The sequence below is a fragment of the Salvelinus namaycush genome, chromosome 32, assembly GCF_016432855.1.
Source record: "Salvelinus namaycush isolate Seneca chromosome 32, SaNama_1.0, whole genome shotgun sequence".
Lineage (NCBI taxonomy): Eukaryota > Metazoa > Chordata > Actinopteri > Salmoniformes > Salmonidae > Salvelinus > Salvelinus namaycush.
The window spans coordinates 24,222,193-24,236,744 of NC_052338.1; positions in this window are offsets into that span (position 1 = coordinate 24,222,193).

The window sequence follows — 14,552 nt, forward strand, 5'->3', positions numbered from 1 at the left end:
AGAGGGGCGACACCTGGAGGGGGGTGGAGACAAGCACAAGGACAGGTGAAACAGATCAGGGCGTGATAATTCCAGAAATATGGTGCGCTAAAAATAAAATCAGATTTACCTAGCTCGGTGGAGACCCTAGGAACCTCAAGAGATAACCAATCCTGTGAATGGGTTAGCCAACTCAGGTGTCTATACTTCAACATCAAAGTTAAATAAGACGGAGGTTTATGAAGTAGGGTCTGTAGAGATCGACAGGTCTTTAGCAAAGTCCAGCCAACCTTTTGATATAGGATGCAGTGATGAGTATCAAAACTGTAGCCTGTATCAAAACGAAGAGCATTATGGTAGATGGCATCCAAAGGTTTAAGAGTAGTAGCAATGAAATGTATTTATAAATCCCTTTTTACATCAGCAGATGTCACAAAGTGCCATACAGAAACCCAGCCTAAAACCCCAAACAGCAAGCAATGCAGATGTAGAAGCAAGGTGGAAATCTCCCTAGAAAGGCCAGAAACTAGGAAGAAACCTAGAGAGGAACCAGGCTCTGAGGGGGGGCCAGGCCTCTTTTGGCTGTGCCAGGTGGAGATTACAAGACTACATGGCCATTTAAGGCCAGATTGTTATTCAAGATGTTCAAACGTTCATAGATGACCAGTAGGGTCAAATAATAAGCAGTGGTTGTAGAGGGTGCAGCATGTCAGTACCTCAGGAGTAAATGTCAGTTGGCTTTTCATAGCCAAGCTTTCAGAGGTTGAGACAACAGGTGTGGTAGAGAGAGAGAGAGAGAGAGAGTTGAAAACGGCAGGTCTGGGACAAGGTAGTACGTCCGCGGAACAGGTCAGGGTTCTCTAGCCGCAGGCAGAACAGTTGAACTGGAGCAGCAGCACGACCAGGTGGACTGGGGGCAGCCAGGAGGCATCAGGCCAGGTAGTCCTGAGGCATGATCCTAGGGCGCAGGTCCTCCGGGAGGAGAGGGAGAGAGGGAGAGAAAGAGAATTAGAGGGATCATACTTAAATTCACAAAGGACACCAGATAAGATGGGAGAATTACACCGTATATAATAGACTGACCCTAGCCCCCCGGCACATAGACAATTGCAGCATAGATACTGGAGACCGAGACAGGGGTGGTTCGGGGGACACTGTGGCTCTGTCCGACGATACCCCGGGACACGGCTAACCAGGCAGGATATAACCCCACCCACTTTGCCAAAGCACAGCCCCCACACCACTAAAGGGATATCAACAGACCAACTTACTACGCTGACACAAGGCTGAGTATAGCCCACGAAGACCTCCTCCACTGCACGAGCCCGAGGGGCGCAAAACCAGACAGGAAGATCACGTCTGTGACGCACCCCTCCTAAGGACGGCATGGAAGAGCACTAGTAAGCCAGTGACTCAGCACCCGTAATAGGGTCAGAGGCAGAGAATCCCAGTGGAGAGAGGGGAGCCAGCCAGGCAGAGACAGCAATGGCGGTTCATCGCTCCAGTGCCTTGCCGTTCGCATTCGCACACCTGGGCCAGACTACACTCTCATAGGACCTACTGAAGAGATGAGTCTTCAGTAAAGACTTCTGCGTCTCTCACATGGGTAGGCAGACCATTCCATAAAAATGTTGCTCTATAGGAGAAAGCCCTCCCTCCAGCTGTTTGCTTAGAAATTCTAGGGACAATAAGGAGGCCTTGTGACCGTAGCGCACGTGTAGGTATGTACGGCAGGACCAAATCGGAGAGATAGGTAGGAGCAAGCCCATGTAATGCTTTGTAGGTTAGCAGTAAAACCTTGAAATCAGCCCTAGCCTTAACAGGAAGCCAATGCTAGCACTGGAGTAATATGATCACATTTTTGGGTTCTAGTCAGGATTCTAGCAGGATTCTAGTGCTTTATCCGGGTAGCCGGAGAGTATAGCATTTCAGTAGTCTAATCTAGAGGTGACAAAAGCATGGATTAGCTTTTCTGCATAATTTTTGGACAGAAAGTTTCTGATTTTTGCAATGTTACGAAGATGGAAAAAAGCTGTCCTTGAAATATTCTTGATATGTTTGTCAAAAGAGAGATCAGGGTCCAGAGTAATGCCGAGGTCCTTGATAGTTTTATTTGAAACGACATTGAAACGACAAGATTAATTGTTAGATCCAACAGCAGATCTCTTTGTTTCTTGGGACCTAGAACTAGCATCTCTGTTTTGTCTGAGTTTAAAAGTAAAACATTTGCAGCCATCCACTTCCTTATGTCTGAAACACAGGCTTCCAGGGTAGGCAATTTTGGGCTTCACCATGTTTCATCAAAACATGTGTGTCGTCCGCATAGCAGTGAAAGTTGACATTGTATTTCCGAATGACATCAACAAGAGGTAGAATATATAGTGAAAACAATAGCTGTCCTAAAACGGAACCTTGAGGAATGCCGAAACGTACAATTGATTTGTCAGAGGACAAACCATCCACAGAGACAAACTGATATCTTTCCGACAGATAAGATCTAAACCAGGACAGAACTTGTCCACGTAGACCAAATCTCTCCAAAAGAATGTGATGATCGATGGTGTCAAAAGCAGCACTAAGGTCTAGGAGCACGAGGACAGATGCAGAGTCTTGGTCTGACGCCATTAAAAGGTAATTTATCACCTTCACGAGTGCAATCTTAGTCTAAAATCAGACCGAATCGTTTCATATACATTATTTGTCTTCAGGAAGGCAGTGAGTTGCAGCGCAACAGCTTTTTCTAAAATGTTTGAGAGGAAGGGAAGATTCGATATAGGACAATAGTTTTTTACATTTCCCAGGTCAAGGTTTGGCTTTTTCAAGAGGCTTTATTACTTCCACTTTTAGTGAATTTGGTACACATCCGGTGGGTAGGGAGCCATTTATTATGTTCAACATAGGAGGGCCAAGCACAGGAAGTAGCTCTTTCAGTAGTTTAGTTGGAATAGGATCCAGTATGTAGCTTGACGGATTAGAGGCCATGACTATTTTCATGAATGTGTCAAGAGATACAGGATTAAAAAACTTGAGTGTCTCCATTGATCCTAGTAATCCTGGTAATTCTGTGCAGACTCAGGACAACTGAGCTTTAGAGAAATATGCAGATAAAATCAAATAAAATTTTATTCGTCACATGAGTGAAATGCTTACATACAAAAAAATAATAAGTGTTAAGTAAAAAATAGATAAGTAAAAAATAAAAAATAAAAGTAACGAATAATTAAATAGCAGCAGTAAAATAACAATAGCGAGGCTATATACAGGGGGTACCGGTACAGAGTCAATGTGCGTGGGCACTGGTTAGTCGAGGTAATATGTATACGTAGGTAGAGTTAAAGTAACTATGCATAGATAATAAACAGAGAGTAGCAGCAGCGTAAAAGAGGGGGGGCAATGCAAATAGTCTGGGTAGCCATTTGATTAGCTGTTCAGGAGTCTTATGGCTTGGGGGTAGAAGCTGTTAAGAAGCCTTTTGGACCCAGACTTAGCGTTCCAGGACAACTTGCCGTGCGGTAGCAGAGAGAGCAGTCTATGACTAGGGTGGCTGGAGTCTTTGACAAATTCTAGGGCCTTCCTCTGACACCGCCTGGTATAGAGGCCCTGGATGGCAGGAAGCTTGGCCCCAGTGATGTACTGGGCCGTACGCTCTACCCTCTGTAGTGCCTTGCGGTCGGAGGCCAAGCAGTTGCCGTAACAGGCGACAACTGATGCAACCAGTCAGGATGCTCTCGATGGTGCAGCTGTAGAATCTTTTCAGTCTGCTGAGGGGAATAGGCTTTGTCGTGCCCTCTTCACGACTGCCTTGGTGTGTTTGGAACATGATAGTTTGTTGGTGATGTGGACACCGAGGAACTTGAAGCTCTCAACCTCCTCCACTACAGCCCCGTTGATGAGAATGGGTGCGTGCTCGTCCTCCTTTTCCTGTAGTCCACAATCATCTCCTTTGTCTTGATCCCATTGAGGGAGAGGTTGTTATCCTGGCACCACACGGCCAGGTCTCTGACCTCCTCAAAGAGGAGTCCGTAATTTGCTTTCTAATGATCATGATCTTTTCATTGAAAAAGTGAAACCCCTCCTCTCTTGTCGAACACTGCTTTTTAGTTAGCTTTGCAACATTATCAAAAATACATTTTGGATTGTTCTTATTCTCCTCAATTAGGTTAGTAAAATAGGATGATCGAGCAGCAGTGAGGGGTTTTCGATATTGTACAGTACTGTCTTTCCAAGCTAGTCGGAAGACTTCCAGTTTGGTGGAGCACCATTTCCATTCCAATTTAGCTGCACTTTGATAAATAATATTACCATAATCAAGAACAGATAGAAAGGTAGACTGTGTTCTCTGGCGCTCAAGGGCGCCAGGCTGCCCATCATTATGCACACCTGTCACCATTGTTACGCGTATCAGCCGCTTCATTGGACTCAACTGGACTCCATCACTTTATTGATTGCCTCCTCTTTATCTGTCTATTCCTCAGTTTGATCCCCGTGTTAGCATTAATGTTGTCATGTGTATCTTGTCCAGACGCTGTTCGTGTTTTGTTTCCTGTCTGTTTATTCATTCAATATTCACTCCCTGTACTTGCTTCTCGTCTCCCAGCCTCTGTTTTTACAGAATGCTGACACCAATATTGGAAGCATCAGGGAGGTTTTGTTTGTTTTTTGTTTTGGTTGGTGACGTCAGGTCCGGGTGCCGCTGTCGATGGAACTGGGGATGCCTCAGCTGGCTCCTCAGGCTCCTACGCCTCAGCCGGCTCCCACGCCTCAGCCGGCTCGTCCGGGTCTCACGCCTCAACCGGCTCGTCCAGCTCTCACGCCTCTGCCGGCCCGTCAGGCTCGCCTAGGTGGGACGCCGGGTGGCTCCCCTAGAAGGGGGGTACTATGACGCCTGTTCCCGCTCGCCCTCTCTGGTGCTCGAGGGTGCCAGCCTGCCCATCTTTACGCACAACTGTCACCATCGTTACGCGCATCAACACTTCATTGGACTCACCTGGACTCCATCACTTTCTGGATTGTCTCGTCTTTATTTGTCTATTCCTCAGTTTGATCCCCGTGTCAGCATTAATGACGTTATGTGTCCCTTGTCCAGACGCTGTTCATGTTTTGTTTCCTGTCTGTTTTTTTATTAAATATTCACTCCCTGTACTTGCTTCTCGTCTCCCAGCGTCTGTCCTTACAGACTGAATAATCCGATTTTTACTGCTTAGAGAAAGGCACCATCTGTTTCTGTAGAAAAAGACAACTTTAAATCTTAGCTTCTTAACCAGCTCATCTATATGTTTTTTAAACGTCAAATCCATATCAATCCAAATGCCTAAGTATTTATATGCGGGAACACATTCGACTGAAGAACCATCTAATGAGTGAACATGTAGTTAATCTGAAACACTCTTATGAGAGTTTAAAAACAACAGGTATTTCGTTTTTCCCGTATTAAGCACAAGTTTTAAATCAGCAAGTGATTCCTGCATAGCTATACAATCTGACTGTAGTTTTGATGTAACGGATGTGAAATGGATAGCTAGTTAGCGGTGGTGCGCGCTAATAGCTTTTCAATCGGTTACGTCACTCGCTTTGAGACCTTGAAGTAGTGGTTCCCCTTGCTCTGCAAGGGCCGCAGCTTTTGTGGAGCGATGGGTAACGATGCTTCGTGGGAGGCAGTTGTTGATGTGTGCAGAGGGTCCCTGGTTTGCGCCCGGGTATGGGCGAGGGGACGGCCATAAAGTTAAACTGTTACATTGATGCTGTTGACCCGGATCACTGGTTGCTGCGGAAAAGGAGGAGGTCGAAAGGGGGGTGAGTGTAACGGATGTGAAATGGATAGCTAGTTAGCGGTGGTGCGCGCTAATAGCGTTTCAATCGGTTACGTCACTCACTTTGAGACATTGAAGTAGTGGTTCCCCTTGCTCTGCAAGGGCCGCGGCCTTTGTGGAGCGATGGGTAACGACGCTTCGTGAGTGACTGTTGTTGATGTGTGCAGAGGGTCCCTGGTTCGCGCCCGGGGCGAGGGGACGGTCTAAAGTTAAACTGTTACATTGACACAACCAGATCAACAGTCAGGGCAATAGCATACATAATAGTATCATCCAAATACAGATGAAATTTACAATTTTTAACAGATTGACCAATGGTGTTTATATAAATAGTGAAGAGAACAGGTCCCAAAATCGACCTCTCTGGTACACCTTTATGTACTTCAAGAAATTCAGACTTGACCCCATCAATCACGATGGCCTGAGGTCTATCACTAAGATAATCATGAAACCATGAACAGGTGTCAGAGCTCAGGCCTATCAAGGACAACTTATTTAATAACATAGCATGATCAACAGTATCAAAAGCTTTTGACAGGTCCACAAACAAAGCAGCACATTTCATTTTAGTGTCTAAAGGATTGAGGAGATCATTACCAACTAATGTGGTTGCTGTCATAGTGCTATACCCAGGTCTAAACCCTGATTGGTTTACATTCAAAATACATTTCTCAGATAAAAAAGAGCAAAGTTGTACATTTACCAAGGATCAAGAATCTAAGCTAGACAAGGAATCCTTGAAATGGGGCGATAATGATTAAGATTACTACTATCCCGGTGGTTATGGCATGGCAGCACAAGAGCTGATTTCCATACTTTTGGAGTATTTCCTGATAACAATGTAAAATAATAAATGTGGGTTATTGAGCCAACAGTGATGGGCACTGCATACTGAAGTAGACCAGGATCCAATTGGTCGGCCCCTGTGGATTCCTTGTTGTCTATTGCTAGCAAAGCATCCAGGACTGTATAAAGCCTCGTTATTGTTATTTTTATTGTGTTACCTTTTATTATTTTTTTTATTTTATTTTATTTGGTAAATATTTTCTTTACTCTTCTTGAACTGCACTGTTGGTTAAGGGCTTGTAAGTAAGCATTTCACGGTAAGGTCTACACTTGGCGCATGTGACTAATAAAGTTTGATTTGATTTGACATATTTTTCTGTTTAAAGCCTTCAAAGAAAAGGATTTGACAGTTTGCCAGAATTTAGCCGGGTTCCCATTACAATCCGAATGAGCGGTTACATAATAATAAGATTTAGCCTTTCTGATTTGTCTTACACAATGATTCCTCAGTTGCTTAAAAGCTTGCCAGTCCAGGCCTAAGCCTGTGTTCCTGCCCTTGACCCAAGCATCATCTCTTTTATGAATGACTTCTGATAATTCCGGAGTGTACCAGGCATTCAATCTACCTTTAACCCTTGTTTTTTTGAAGGGAGCATGATTATCCCTAATAGTATTGAAGATATCAATCAAAAGGCTCAAAGCTAAATCAGTTTCAGTCAGAGCTGAAATACAATGAAGGTTACTAAAATAAAGATCAGGTAAAAAAGCCTGTTCTCTGAAGAAGTTTTTAAAGCTCTTTGTGATGACATGAGGCTCAGATTTTTGTATTCTCACATCTCTAACACAAACAACTGGGCAATGGTCACTAATGTCTTGGGCGAAGACACCAGTAGAAACATATTTCTCTTGTGTATTCGTTAAAATAAGATCAATCAGAGTTAACTTTGAAGGATCTTTAGGGTTGGGCCGTATAGGCTTAGTCACCAGCTGTGTTAGGTTTAGATCATTACTCATGTCTTTTAGATTGTCTGAAGCCTACATTTCCCAATCACAATTTAGGTCAACCAGGATAATAACTTCTGATTTAGTAAAAGAAGACAACAAACTAGTTAACTCCTCGAGTGCACAAAGGTTAGCAGGAGGAGGACGGTAGATCGGTATAACAGTTATGGATACATTTTTCCCCCAGACAAAGGCTTAAAGTGGCTCAACATTTTTTGGCAAGGGAAATGGATTTCAATAAAGAACCAAATACTTTTTTTTATTTTATGAAAATGGCCACTCCACCACCTCTACCCTGTCTGTCAGCTCTGAACACATTATAACCCTCAACATTAATATCAGAGTGTTCAGAGTGTCCAGAATGTTCCCAGAGATCCAAGTTTCAGTCAATACCAGAATGTCTGGATATGCTGTAATCTCTCAATTTGCTTACTCTGGATGTTCAGCCCAGACATATATTTCTCAATAAGTTGACAGTTTCCACATTGGAAATTTGGCAAGTCAGTATTATCCCAGAACTGTACAAAATAGGTGCAGCTCCTACATGGGATGAAACGTTCACCGTAGTCTCTGAAGACTTTATATAGTTATAGTTGATACAAGTTTTAAATAGTTTGAAGTTAGGATAGCCTGAATGTTTTAAAGTTGGTCTTGTAGCTTAATTGGCCAAGGAGCAGGACCATTTTGACTAACTACCTCTGTATTCCTGTGGTTCGCATTCAAACTCATGTTAATTTATGCAAATGATAAATGGTTATATTTCAAAAAGTCTTTATAGTATAACAAATCTTTTAACAAGCAATCTAAGAAGGGTCAATCTGAACATCTCAACGTTGGTTTGGAGTTGATAGCTTAAACGGAGAAAGAGGAGATAGGTAAAAAAAAAAAAAAAGCCATTGAAATGCATGTGTATACATAGCAACATATCCATTTGGACTGCTCAATGATGAGACATGAGAGCTGTTAGCTGACGTTAGCTAGCTACTTTTCATCACTCTAAACTCAGACAAAAAGCTGTAACTTTGGATTGGTAGAAGATAATTATGTTCTGATTCCGGATTTGAATAGCAGAGAAGTAGACCAAGATGTCAGACTGTATACGTTTTTGTCTAAAGTCCTGCGTAAGTGGTAAAAAATTCAGTGGTTTGGAAAAAGTTGGGGGAAAAGTGTTAATGTGGTTACTAAAACAGCTGTATCGTTTAGATTGGTAGGATATATTTTTTTTCTGACTTCAGATTGGAATAGCAGAGAAGCAGAAAAAGATGTCATACTCGCTAGCTTTTTGTCTAACTTGTTGGGAAAGTGGTAAAAATGTCAGTTGTTTATAAAAAGTTAGAGAAAATGTTGTTGATACGGTTATTTAAACATCTGTAATGTTTGATCGGTACCAGATAATCAGTTATGATTTCAGATTTGAATAGCAGAGAAGTACTGGAAGATTTCATTCTAACTTTTGATTGAATCTGTTGGGAAAGTGGTCAAAGTAGCTGATGAGTCAAAAGTTAAGTTGTTTACAGTGAATAAAATAGAATGTTGGGAGTGATGATGTCACAATGGGATATTTAGAATGCAAAGGAAATCCCATGAAAGTGGACAAAAAAAGGACAAAGAGTTTAATAATTTAAAAAGTATTAAAGATATATCACAAATTGTATACAAGCACACTATTCCAGACTAGTCTACACGTTTTAAAGTTTGAACGGTATTTCTAGCTTAAACAGGGTAAGAGGAGTAGCATTGTAAAGAATAATAATAACTATGTGTCCGAAATAATTTGTACAATATCTAAAATGTGGGTGCTGTTGCAAGCCACACTAACAAACAGGAATTTTTCTGTGTAGCTGTAATGACTAAGGAGGGCAGATGCAATTTATTATGTTTATATATGACTATGGTAAGTTGAATTTCCCCTCATCTAGCCTACATATTAATTAAATGAAACTGTCTGGTTAATTAACTGTCTGGTTCACAGATGTTCAGTTCAAATCACAATGATGTCATCCTCCATGTTCATCATGTCCTTTAAAACTCCTATTTTTAAATGTCTGGAATAAACGGGGTTTGCTGTTAAAGAGACAAATATTTTCTACATTGCCTTTGCTGTCATCTCCCGTGGGCAGATTCTGCGTGTAGACCAAAGAATCTACCGGGACTGAATTGGATGTGTGAGATAATGTGCTGCAGTAATTCTGGTCTTTGGGCCAATCTTTGTTTTTTTCGTCACTGGTTATATGGACGTATCAGGATTTGGCGAAGGCGGTGCTTAAAAACTTATTGTCAATAGGGGGGCGCTGTTTTCACTTTGGAAAAAATCGTGCCCAATTTAAACGGCCTCGTACTCTATTCTAGATCATACAATATGCATATTATTATTACTATTGGATAGAAAACACTCTCAAGTTTCTAAAACTGTTTGAATTATATCTGTGAGTAAAACAGAACTCATTTGGCAGCAAACTTCCAGACAGGAAGTGAAAATTCTGAAAATGGGGCTCTGTTTCAGGGCCTGCCTATTCAACTGGCTTATATTTATCGATATACATGCACTTCATACGCCTTCCACTAGATGTCAACAGGCAGTGGAAGGTGGAATGGGGTGTCTAGCTTGATCTGGGGTCGAATGAGAGCTTTTGGAGTGGCAGGTCAGGAATTTCCTTTGTCTACCAAGGCGCGTGGCGGAGCTCGACATTAGCTTCTGAAAAGCTTTCGGTTTACACGGCGAATATCTCCGGCTCTGATTTTATTTGATACATGTGATAATAACATCGTAAAGTAGGTTTTTTCAACCGAGTTTTATCAGTTTATTCAATGTTTATTGGGACTTTTGGAGTTTTCCATTCTTTGCGTCAAGAGAGGGTGGGAACGTTATCAACCTTGGCTAGCATTGTGGCGCGAATTCGACAGAAGAAAAGGACATTCTAAAACCAAACAACGATTTATTCTGGACCAAGGACTCCTTGTACAACATTCTGATAGAAGCTCAGCAAAAGTAAGAACAATTTATGATGTTATTTCGTATTTCTGTGGAAAATGTTGATTCCTATTCTCCGACGTTTTGGTGAGCGCTGTCTCGCAATAACGCAAGCTGTATGTTATGGTAAAGTTATTTTTTTAAATCTAACACAGCGGTTGCATTAAGAACCAGTGTATCTTTCATTTGCCATACAACAAGTATTTTTATGTAAAGCTTATGATGAGTTCTTTGGTCAGATTAGGTGAGTGTCCAAAATATCTCTGGAGATTCTGGTGAATCGATGCTACGTATTCACAATGTATAATCAGGATTTATAGCTCTAAATATGCACATTTTCGAACAAAACATAATTGTATTGTATAACATGATGTTATAAGACTGTCATCTGATGAATTTGTTCAAGGTTAGTGATTAATTTTATCTCTATTTTGTCGGTTTTGTGCAAGCTATTTTTGCGGGGAGTAAATTGCGTTGTGTGTTTGGCTACTGTAGTGAGCTAATAGAAATATATATTGTGTTTTCGCTGTAAAACACTTAAAAAATCAGAAATATTGGCTGGATTCACAAGATGTTTATCTTTCATTTGCTGTACACCATGTATTTTTCATAAATGTTTTATGATGAGTATTTAGGTATTTCACGTTGCTCTCTGTAATTATTCTGGCTGCTTTGGTGATATTTTTGATGGTAGCTGCAATGTAAAACTATGATTTATACCTCAAATATGCACATTTTCGAACAAAACATAAATGTATTGTATAACATGTTATAAGACTGTCATCTGATGAAGTTGTTTCTTGGTTAGTGACTAATTTTATCTCTTTTTGGTCGGTTTTGTGATAGCTACCTATGCGGTAGAAACATGGTGGAAATATGCGGTTGAGTCTTTGGCTATTGTGGTTAGCTAATATAAATACATATTGTGTTTTCGCTGTAAAACATTTTAAAAATCGGAAATGATGGCTGGATTCACAAGATGTTTATCTTTCATTTGCTGTATTGGACTTGTGATTTCATGAAAATTATATTATATGATATCCCTGTCCCGTTAGGCTAGGCTATGCTAGTCAGCTTTTTTGATGAGGATGCTCCCGGATCCGGGATGGGTATTAAGTAAGTGCTTAGCTTCGAGTGGATCGGGGTGGGGGGCTTTGGTTGAGAGTTTCCTTTTGTGAGAATCGAGACTTCGCAAACCACCAGAACTCTCAATTTCTAACACGTATAGACCCAGAAGTTAATCACGTAGCTGACCAAATTATGCAAGATTTTACTTCGGGGTTAACCAAGATTACCTGCTGTGTAAAATGTGTTAAGGAAATGTGATTCATGTGTGAAAGAGAGCGACTCAGCTCTTCGTGTTTGCTGGCAGCGCCCCCAGTTAAAATTGAATAAGGCAGCCCAAGAGATGACACACGCAGGAACTTTATTCACACACACACACACACACACTGCTGGACATGTACATGGGGATGAATCTGTAATTCAGAAATGAAAGGAACAATAAATATACTGTAAATAGAGCAGTAGTGGATGGATATGATGAGCTAAAACAGTGTAATAGCATAGAACTACAATAGCACAATTAGTAAGGACTGTATATGATAACCAGGTCTTACATAGTATTGCATTAATGCATTAATTGCTAGCAATAATAAGGAGCAGTGTTGATGTAAACATAATACCTAACAACATTCAATGAATAGAATGAAGCTATACAGAAATAGGCAACATCTACTTGTAGCACATAGCCAACTAAACACAAAAACAATAACGATAACAACTTACGTGTTCTCACGCATCCCATGCACACAAGTCCACCCACGCTCACACACTGGAAAAAGACCGTCCAGGTCTGGGACATATTTATACCCTTGGAGAGCGTGTCAAACTGTCTGGCCAATCAGGGCCTAGAAAGATTGCATGGCTCGTGCATGGTAAGGGATGAGACATGGGAACTTTCCGATTGGCTGGAGCCACGAGCTGAAGGAGATAGCCATCTCTCAGTTGGGGGGGATGGGTGAGAGCTAGACATTGCCGAGCCAGCCCGACAAACAAACACCCCACATGCTGGAAAATAGTCCTACAGTGCCCTAGGCAGGGAAATTCATAATAATGTGAGACTGTGAAAGGTGGTTAATTCTGAGATCCATGAGTGACTTAAGGACAGCTCACAGTCACACTCTCCAACAAAGGGAGTTCTCGCCATATAAAAAAGCACTATAGAAAAGCCTCTTAGAACTGAACCCAGTCAACGGTTTGATTGGTGTATTATGGACATGTGTAAAGCTAGGTAAACTGATGGAGAGAGGGAGAGAGACAGAGAGAGAGAGAGAGAGAGAGAGAGCAGAGAGAGAATATGACCACAGTGTCATTGAGCAACGCGCCCCATGCCTGAACCCCAATTATTTACCCTCGGCATCCTAATCCCAGGCACAGGTTTGTCAGGCTCCGAGGTGATCTGAGGTGCTCTTTCCACACTTACCACATCGACCTTACCCCTCATAGTACGCACACACACCGACCTTACCCCTCAGAGCACACACGCACATGCATACACACACACACACACACACACACACACACACACACACACACACACACACACACACACACACACACACACACACACACACACACACACACACACACACATTTGGATCTACATTTTGGACAGTAGTTACAACGGAAATCCATCTAGCACAACAGAGCCCCATTCATTTTCAATGAAGGGAAACCAAGCGGGCGGAGGAACGTTGGGTGACACAAGCATGGGCGGGACCAAAGTTGGGGAAATCTGAATGTTTGTAGCGTTGCTATTGACCTATCGAAGCTCACTATAGTTTCTAGACCCTCTTGTATTGGCTGCTAATACCCAGAACTACGTAGCCTGCTTGCTAGCACCAACATGAGGGCGAAGCAAGCATGGCTATCCGAATTTACGAGTTAAAAGGATCTTGGCTGTTACTGTTTAATAGAAGAAGGTTATTTTTACATGAAATTATTAATATAGTTCTACTTAATTTAATTGTGTCATTAAATCAAATTGAGAAATAATAATGAGAAATTATTATGTCAGATTTACAAAATCTATTGAGGTAATTATGTTTTAACTCAATTAAAATGTTTTGTCAGTTCTAGCTCTTTGAACTAGCATTCAACTACTAAATTTTAAAAAGCATTACTTTACTTTCAAAAGTTATATTTCCAAATGATGTCAGTATAGTGAAGACTTAAGTAGGAAGCTTTGAACTATGTACTCCCATCTGCTTCTTGCTCATCCATGAGCTACTCCACCAGATCCAGCAGGGCTAACCAACAGACCAGTTTAACTACAGTTACAATTTTTCAAACTTTTTACATATGGTTGCTTATCTACCTTAGTTGAATGCATTGACCGACATTGCTCTCGATAAAAGTGTCTACTAAATTGCCAAAATGTACATGTAAAATGTACAAATGTATGGTTGCAAAGCATGCTGGGTATTATTAGCTCTGCCCTAAATGACAAACTCTTTGACCAAACGAAATTTGGTCAGTTCATTACTACATGAATGAATCCGGTGCACATTTTTTGGAGTAATCACACACACACACGCACCAACGTTGTCATCTTCTCTGGCCCAGTAAAAAACATAATTATCCACTTCCAGAGGACAACATTAGGACTAAACACATTTCAGGCACCTGGTGTACTGATCATAAACCATTCATCATGCATCTGCTACTAATTTGAGATTTAACATAATAGTGGGAGCCAGTGTGAAGCTGTGCATCATAAACATGTCCATTAAAAACAGCATTTGAGGCAAGGCGGCTCGTTTTCCATGTGTTTGTAGCTGCGTTGTCAAACTGCTTGAAGAGATTCGGGTGACTATGTAAGCAATTGTCTGAGGATGGTGCTGGACCATCTGGCATAAAAAGGGGACAGTTTCATGAAAAAGCTTTAAATAAAGGTTCAATTCCAGGCATGTCACATAATTGTGCAAAACACAGGGCCCTAG